The following is an 8,252-nucleotide window of genomic DNA, read 5'->3' as shown; positions in this document are numbered from 1 at the left end:
GGTCTTCATTACTACAGAGGTCAGGGCGACAGGTCTGTAGTCATTAAGGCCTGTGATCCTCTGCTTCTTGGGAACGGGGATGATGGTGGATGTTTTGAGACAGGCGGGTACAACACATTCAGCCAGTGAGGTGTTAAAGATGTTCGTGAACACTGGAGAAAGCTGGTCTGCACAGTGCCTCAGTGTGGAGGGGGAGACAGCGTCGGGTCCAGGTGCCTTGCGGGGGTTCAATTTATTCAGAAGCTTGTTTACATCTCTCTCCTGAATAGAGAGAGGTGTGATGGGGGGGAGGGGGGTTGAGTCTTTGTCCAGGCTGGGGTGAAGAGGTGTAATAGCTGTGTCGGGGGGCTGGGAGTCTGGGTTAGAACTGGTCCATTGTCTTTCAAATCTACAGTAAAAGTCATTCAGTTCGTTTGCAAGTTTCAGGTCTTCCACAGAGTGGGGGGATTTGGTTTTGCAGCCGGTGATCACTCGCAGCCCCTTCCAGACTGACGAGTCGTTGGCTGCGAACTGTTGTTCCAGCTTCTTTGAGTACTGTCGTTTGGCCTCCTTAATCTCCTTGCCAAACGAGTATTTTGCCAGTCTGAAACTATCCATGTCCCCACTCTTGAAGGCCGCCTCCTTCTCCAAACGAAGCTGTTTGAGTTTTGCAGTGAACCAGGGCTTGTCGTTGTTATAGCTCACCCTGGTGCGTGTTGGGATACATCTGTCTTCACAGAAGCTGATGTATGACGTCACTGCATCTGTGTATTCATCGAGGCTGTTGGAAGCAGTTCTAAAAATGTCCCAGTCAGTTCATGATGTTTAAATGAGTTTAATAAACTCTGGAATCAAACAAACACTAAGTAACTTCATGTACTGATCAGGTCCTGATAACTAGTGATGAGAGTTTATTAGTTACAGTGAGAGCAGCTCAGAGAGGAGGAGGAAACAGAATGAACTAGTGATGAGAGTTTATTAGTTACAGTGAGAGCAGCTCAGAGAGGAGGAGGAAACAGAATGAACTAGTGATGAGAGTTTATTAGTTACAGTGAGAGCAGCTCAGAGAGGAGGAGGAAACAGAAACTCCAGCTCGATACAAACCAACTGCAGCTTCAGCTCTGATCGTGAAGCAGCTGTGACCAGAGAGAAACCTTACCTGGTACAGTTGGCCACTCACGCCAAGAAGCAGGTGTCAGTATCTGTCGAACATAACAGGAATAGCAGAAACTTCTTTTTCTATCTGAGTCGTCTGAAAAAAAACCGTGACATAGATCAAAGGCACGCATTGGTGGTTCAGTGGTAGAATTCTCGCCTGCCACGCGGGAGGCCCGGGTTCGATTCCCGGCCAATGCAACATTTTTTTTTTTGGCCAATTATTTGTATTTAGAAAGTTGAGTAGAGTGATCACAATGTCAACATGTCCTTCTGGAATTTGTTTATTTGTGTAACAGTAATAAGATAGTAAAGTGGGCCTTTTGATATTTTGAAAAATTTGAAATCTTTTATGTGGCAATGACATTGACTTGAAACTGAGAGCAGGCACTGCAAGTCAGAACTGTTCATCAATAGGCAACACAAGCACAGCATTCTGTTTACAGGGTATATCTTAGAGGCTCATAGAATCAAAACACTAACTCAACCATTGTCTGCCAGACGATTCTGACCTGACTTTGTTGGAAAAGAATTGAGACAGAAGAAGTTGTTTCTGCCCAGTTTTGAGCTGAGGACCTTTCACGTGTTAAGACAACTGATAAACAGTGAATCCCCAGGGCTTGATACTGGTGAATACACCATAACCACCAAGCGGTTTTCTGAGGGGAGCCAAATCTCATTGCAAAGAATTTGCTACTAGGAGTCCTTTGAGATTTCAGAGGAGAGATTCAAAACTGCATGAGTGTTAGGAAATTGTTGTTATCGAGGAACCACTATTACAACATTCATGGTGGTCACTGTACAAAGACAACACAACCAATGACTTATCTTTAACAGAACAGCGCCACCCTAGTCTCCACGTGGTTGATTTTGGTAATGCACCAATCCTCGTTAGTATAATTCAATTCAATTCAATTTATTTGTATAGCGCCAAATCATAATATACATTATCTCAAGGCACTTTACATAGAAGGTCAGGACCTTAAAATCAAAATATAGAGAAACCCAACAGTTCCCACAATGAGCAGCACTTTGGAGACTGTGGAGGAAAAACTCCCTCATTAACAGAGAGAAACCTCTAGAACCAGACTCAATGTGGGCCTCAACTGGTTGGGGTGAGCAAAGAAAACGGGGGAAGGAGAGGAGAGATGGGTGGAAAAGAGGTGAGAGAAGAGAGAGGGATAGTGGTGAGGAGTAAGTAGGGGAGAGGGGGGGCGAGAAAGACCACAAACACTTGAGCTCCATCAGGTATCAGATCTGACTAGTTAAAATGTAAACAACAGTGTCGAGACTATTAATTATTAATGATAACAGACACAATTCATATCATTATGAATTACTGAGATATTGAAATTACTTATAGTAATAAAGGTAAAGTTGTTGTCCTGAAGTTCCGGGGTCAGAGATATCCGAAATGAGAGAGAAAGAGAGAGACTATGGGAGGACAAAGTGAAATAGTTATTGACATGTATTAAAATAAATAAATGAGTGAATGTGGGGGGGCAGAGAGACAGAGAAGTGGAGAGGTGCTCAGTGGATGATGGGAGTTCCCCCAGCAGTCTAGACCTATAGCAGCATAACTAAGGGATGGTTCAGGACTCACCTGATCCAGGACTAACTATAGGCTTTATCAAAAAGGAACGTTTTAAGTTTAACTTTAAATGCAGAGATGGTGTCTGTCTCCTGAACCCAGAGTGGGAGCTGGTTCCACAGGAGAGGAGCCTGGTAGCTGAATGCTCTACCTCCTGTTCTACTCTCACAGACTCTCTGAACCACAAGAGAGCCTGTGTTTTGTGAACGAAGTGATCTACTTGGATAATATGGTGTTATGAGCTCTTTGATACATGATGGGGCTTGATTGTTAAGGGCTTTATATGTGAGGAGCTAAGACAGGAGTAATATGACAAATTGAAATCTATCTGATAAATATGATTTAAACCAGTCTAGTGCAGTTCCTCTGATCCCTACATGTTGTTCTAGTCTCTGTAACAGGATCTTATGATCTATGGTGTCAACTGCTGCACTAAGATCCAACAGGACGAGTTTTCTCCACAGAAATACCACTAAGATGGCGGCGCGTGTAGACGCAGCGACCACCCACGCTCCCGAAAAAGCGGTGTTTTGTTTATTTAATAAGTGTTTGTCCGAAAGTTTGTTGTGTTCGTCTCGTCTGTATGCGTTGGATTACAAGTACAGTCAACAGGCTCTGCTAAACATCCGTAAAAGCAACAATAACAACATGTTGGACACTACAACAAAGAAAACAATCAAGGAGCTCGGACTACTTCGCCAGCCCTGGACTACACCGGACCCACACCGGACTACACCGGACCCACACCGGACTACAGCCCCGATCAGGAGACGTCGGAAGCGGTGTGCGAGAGTGCAGAAGAGGGGCAAGCGTGGAGGTATCCGAGCCAGGCTAGCGGCTAGCCCAACTCGCCCAGCCATACCATCCATCATCATGGCCAACGTAAGATCCCTGGACAACAAAATGGACCACATACAACTGCTGAGATCAGCGAACCGAACAGTGAGTAACTGCTGTGTGCTTGTCTTCACTGAAACATGGCTAACTGACAACATCCCCAACTCTGCTGTACATCTTGAGCAGCTAACATGCTATCGAGCGGACAGAGCCCACGTTAACGGGTGCAAACAACGCGGAGGAGGAGTCTGTGTTTACATTTGTGACGCGTGGTGCCAGGACGTTGTGGTAGTATGCAGACACTGTTCACCACTGGCGGAGTTTATGATTCTAAAGTGCCGTCCTTTCTACCTGCCGAGGGAATTTACTGCGGTTTTGATAATCGCGGTTTATATCCCTCCAACCTCCAGCAGCAGTGACAGGAATGCGGCACTCTGTGAATTACATCAGGCCATCAGTGAACAACAGACAGCACACCCAGATGGATTCACTATCGTCGCTGGAGACTTTAATCATGCCAATCTGAAAACACTACTCCCCAAACTTCACCAGCATGTTAATTTCCCAACAAGGGAGAAAAACACCTTGGACTTGGTTTACCCTTCACACAAAGGTGCATACAAAGCCTCCCCCCTCCCCCACATCGGACTTTCTGACCACATCACTGTTATGCTAATGCCAGCATATCGGCCCAGAGTGAGAGTGGAAAAACCGGTTCGGAAAGAGATTTCAGTGTGGCCGGAGGGATCAATGAGTGCTCTTCAAGACTGTCTTGCGACAACAGACTGGGACATGTTCAAGCAAGCAGCCACTCACAACAACCTCATTGACAATGAGGAGCTCACAGACACTGTTTGCTCTTACATCCGCAAATGCATGGATGATGTGACCCACACAAAGACCATCATCACTCGGGCTAACAAGAAGCCATGGCTGACAGGAGCTGTCCATCAGCTGCTGAGGGCCAGGGACAAAGCCTTCAGAGCCGGGGATAGGATTGGCCTAAGAACAGCGAGAGCCAGCCTGTCCCGTGGCATCAAAACAGCTAAACAGGACTTCACAAAAAAGATTACAAGCCACTTCAAGGACAGCAGAGACACGCGCAGCCTGTGGCAGGGCATCCAGACCATCACGGATTACAAGCCTGCATCACAGACCTGCGACGACAACACCTCTCTGCTCAACGACCTCAACAGCTTCTTTGCAAGGTTTGAAGCAACCAACAACACAAGCCCACAGAAAACTCCACCCCCCCCCCCACGACCAGGCTCTGTGCCTGTCTGCAGAAAGTGTGAAGAGGGCACTCGCCACTATCAACCCCCGAAAAGCAACAGGCCCAGACAACATTCCAGGCCGTGTACTGAGGGACTGCGCAGAGGAGCTTAAGGATATCTTCATAGTTATCTTCAACACTTCTCTGAGTCAAGCTGCTGTTCCATCACATTTCAAGACCTCCATCATCATACCTGTACCAAAGAAACCGGCTCCATCTTGCTTCAATGACTATCGCCCTGTGGCACTTACCCCCATCATAATGAAGTGCTTTGAACGGCTAGTCATGTCACACATCAAGTCCATCCTCCCCCCCACCCGGGACCCCTTTCAGTTTGCATACCGGGCCAAACGTTCCACAGAGGACGCAATCTGCTCTGCTCTCCACCCAGCCCTCACCCACCTGGAAAAAGCAGACTCACATGTGAGAATGCTTTTCATAGACTTCAGTTCAGCTTTTAACACCATTATCCCACAACAACTCATCTGTAAACTGGACCAGCTGGGGCTCAACACCTCCCTTTGCAACTGGGTGTTGGACTTCCTCAGCGAGCGTCCACAAGCAGTACGAGTCGGCAACAACATCTCGAGCAGCATCACACTGAGCACAGGGGCCCCACAAGGCTGTGTGCTCAGTCCCCTGCTCTTCACCCTGCTGACTCACGACTGCACACCTACCTACAGCACCAATCACTTGGTAAAGTTTGCGGACGACACTACTCTGGTGGGTCTCATCACCAAGAACGATGAGACCTACTACAGGAAGGAGGTCAACCTCTTGACCACGTGGTGCAGAGACAACAACCTCCAGCTGAATGTCAGCAAAACAAAGGAGATTGTGGTTGACTTCAGGAGAAGACACACTGAACACCCACCACTGACCATCGATGGTGCTGCTGTGGAGCCAGTGAGCAGCACCAAATTCCTGGGGGTGCACATCAGTGAGGACCTCTCCTGGGCCACCAACTCTGCATCACTGGCGAAGAAAGCCCAGCGGCGCCTCTACTTCCTCCGCAAGCTCAAGAAAGCAAAAGCCCCCACACCCATCCTGAACACATTCTACAGGGGCACCATTGAAAGCATCCTGTCAAGCTGCATCACTGTGTGGGGCAGTAGCTGCACTGAATACAGCTGAAAAGCGCTGCAACGCGTGGTGAACACAGCTGCTAGGATCATTGGTGCCCCACTCCCTTCCTTGCAAAGCATATACACCACCCGCCTCACCCGGAAAGCCACCTCGATTGCGAGGGACACCAGCCACCCCGCACACAGCCTTTTCAGCCTCCTACCCTCTGGAAGAAGGTATAGGACCCTCCGTTCCCGCACCACCAGACTCAGCAATAGCTTCATCCACCAAGCTGTCAGGAAGCTAAATTCTCTCCACTCACTCCCCCCAGCCATATCCGACAGTCTGACAACAGGCTGAAATCCCCCCCCCCTCCAAAAATCACTCAGGACTCTGAAACAAACTGTCTCTGCACTTTATCACTTTATCACTTTATCACTTTTTATCACTTATCACTTTTACCTCTTTTAACTTGCACTGCTGTAATGTAATGTTTATCTGTTGTGCCTGTGCACTTTATATGTTTCACTGTGGGGAGAGTGGGAAACGTTCTTTCGACTGCTTTGTATGTTTACATCAGAATCAGAATCAGAATTCTTTTATTTGCCAAGTATGTTTGCACATACAGGAAATTGCCTTGGTGTCATTGGTGCACTACTTATGTAAATAAAACAACAATATAAAAAACAACAATATGTAAGAAATTGAATAAAATAAAATAGAATAAAATAAAATAAAAATAAAATAAAGAATATACATTAACAGATTAACAGGGTTATGGGCACGTGCTGTGCGAAGGTGCAGAGATTGGTGATAGTGCCAGTAGTATATAAGTAATAAATTATAAATTATGTGCAGAGGGTGGGGTGTGGTGGGGTAGAGTCAGTGCGGTGCAGAGTCAGTGTGATGCAGGGGGCTTGTTTGTGAGCCCCACTGCCACAGGGAAAAAACTGTTCAGATGGCGAGAGGTTTTAGTCCTGATGGCCCGAAACCTTTTTCCGGAGGGAAGTCTCTGGAACAGGTGGTGACCAGGATGTGAAGGATCAGCAATGATCTTGCCTGCTCTCCTACTGGTCCTGGAGTGGAACAGGTCTAGGAGGGCCGGCAGGTCACAGCCGATGACCTTCTCAACTGACCTTATGATCCGCTGCAGTCTGCCCTTGTCCTTGGCAGTGGAGGCAGCGAACCAGACGGTGATTGATGAGGTGAGGATGGACTCAATGATGGCTGTGTAGAATTCAACCATCACTTTCTGCGGCATGTTGAATTTCCTCAGTTGCCGCAGGAAGAACATCCTCTGCTGGGCCTTCTTGGTGATGGAGGTGATGTTCTCCGCCCACCTCAAGTCCTGTGCAATGATGGTCCCCAGGAATCTGAAGGACTCCACTGTTTTAACTGGGGAGTTGCACAGGCTGAGGGGGGCAGTTTGGGCTGGGCTCCTCCTGAAGTCTGCCACCATCTCTACAGTTTTCAAAGCGTTCAGCTCCAGGTGGTTCTGGCTGCACCAGGAAGCCAGGCTGTTAACTTCCTCTCTGTAGGCGGCTTCGTCCCCATTGGTGATTAATCCGATGAGGGTCGTGTCGTCTGCAAACTTCAGGAGTTTGACAGAGGGATGGCTGGAGGTGCAGTTGTTGGTGTAGAGGGAGAACAGTAGAGGGGAGAGCACACAACCTTGTGGGGCTCCAGTGCTGATGGTCCGGGACTCAGAGACAAGCTTGCCCAGCCTCACGCGCTGCTTCCTGTCAGTCAGGAAGTTAGCGATCCACCTACAGGTGGGCTCAGGCACGCTCAGCTGTGTCAGCTTGTCACGGAGAAGAGCTGGGGCGATGGTGTTGAATGTGGAGCTGAAGTCCACAAACAGGATCCTGGCGTAGGTGCTGGGGGAGTCGAGGTGCTGGAGGATGAAGTGGAGTCCCATGTTGACTGCGTCGTCTACGGACCTGTTGGCTCTGTAGGCAAACTGCAGTGGGTCGAGGAGGTGGTTGGTTATTGTCTTGAGGTGGGTCAGCACGAGGCGCTCAAAGGTCTTCATTACTACAGAGGTCAGGGCGACAGGTCTGTAGTCATTAAGGCCTGTGATCCTCTGCTTCTTGGGAACGGGGATGATGGTGGATGTTTTGAGACAGGCGGGTACAACACATTCAGCCAGTGAGGTGTTAAAGATGTTCGTGAACACTGGAGAAAGCTGGTCTGCACAGTGCCTCAGTGTGGAGGGGGAGACAGCGTCGGGTCCAGGTGCCTTGCGGGGGTTCAATTTATTCAGAAGCTTGTTTACATCTCTCTCCTGAATAGAGAGAGGTGTGATGGGGGGGAGGGGGGTTGAGTCTTTGTCCAGGCTGGGGTGAAGAGGTG

The 8,252-nt window shown here is 48.3% G+C and overlaps 1 non-coding gene across 1 annotated transcript; it reads left to right on the top strand.

The window, feature by feature from the left end:
• Positions 1 to 1,264: 1,264 nt before the first annotated feature.
• On the top strand, positions 1,265 to 1,335 carry trnag-gcc (transfer RNA glycine (anticodon GCC)). Its single transcript has one exon. It is a non-coding gene; the product is annotated as a tRNA-Gly (tRNA).
• Positions 1,336 to 8,252: the final 6,917 nt, after the last annotated feature.

This window comes from Paralichthys olivaceus, chromosome 5 (assembly GCF_024713975.1).
Source record: "Paralichthys olivaceus isolate ysfri-2021 chromosome 5, ASM2471397v2, whole genome shotgun sequence".
Classification (NCBI taxonomy): domain Eukaryota; kingdom Metazoa; phylum Chordata; class Actinopteri; order Pleuronectiformes; family Paralichthyidae; genus Paralichthys; species Paralichthys olivaceus.
Note: the sequence above shows the minus strand (reverse complement) of the source record. Positions and strands in the feature narration are given on the sequence as shown.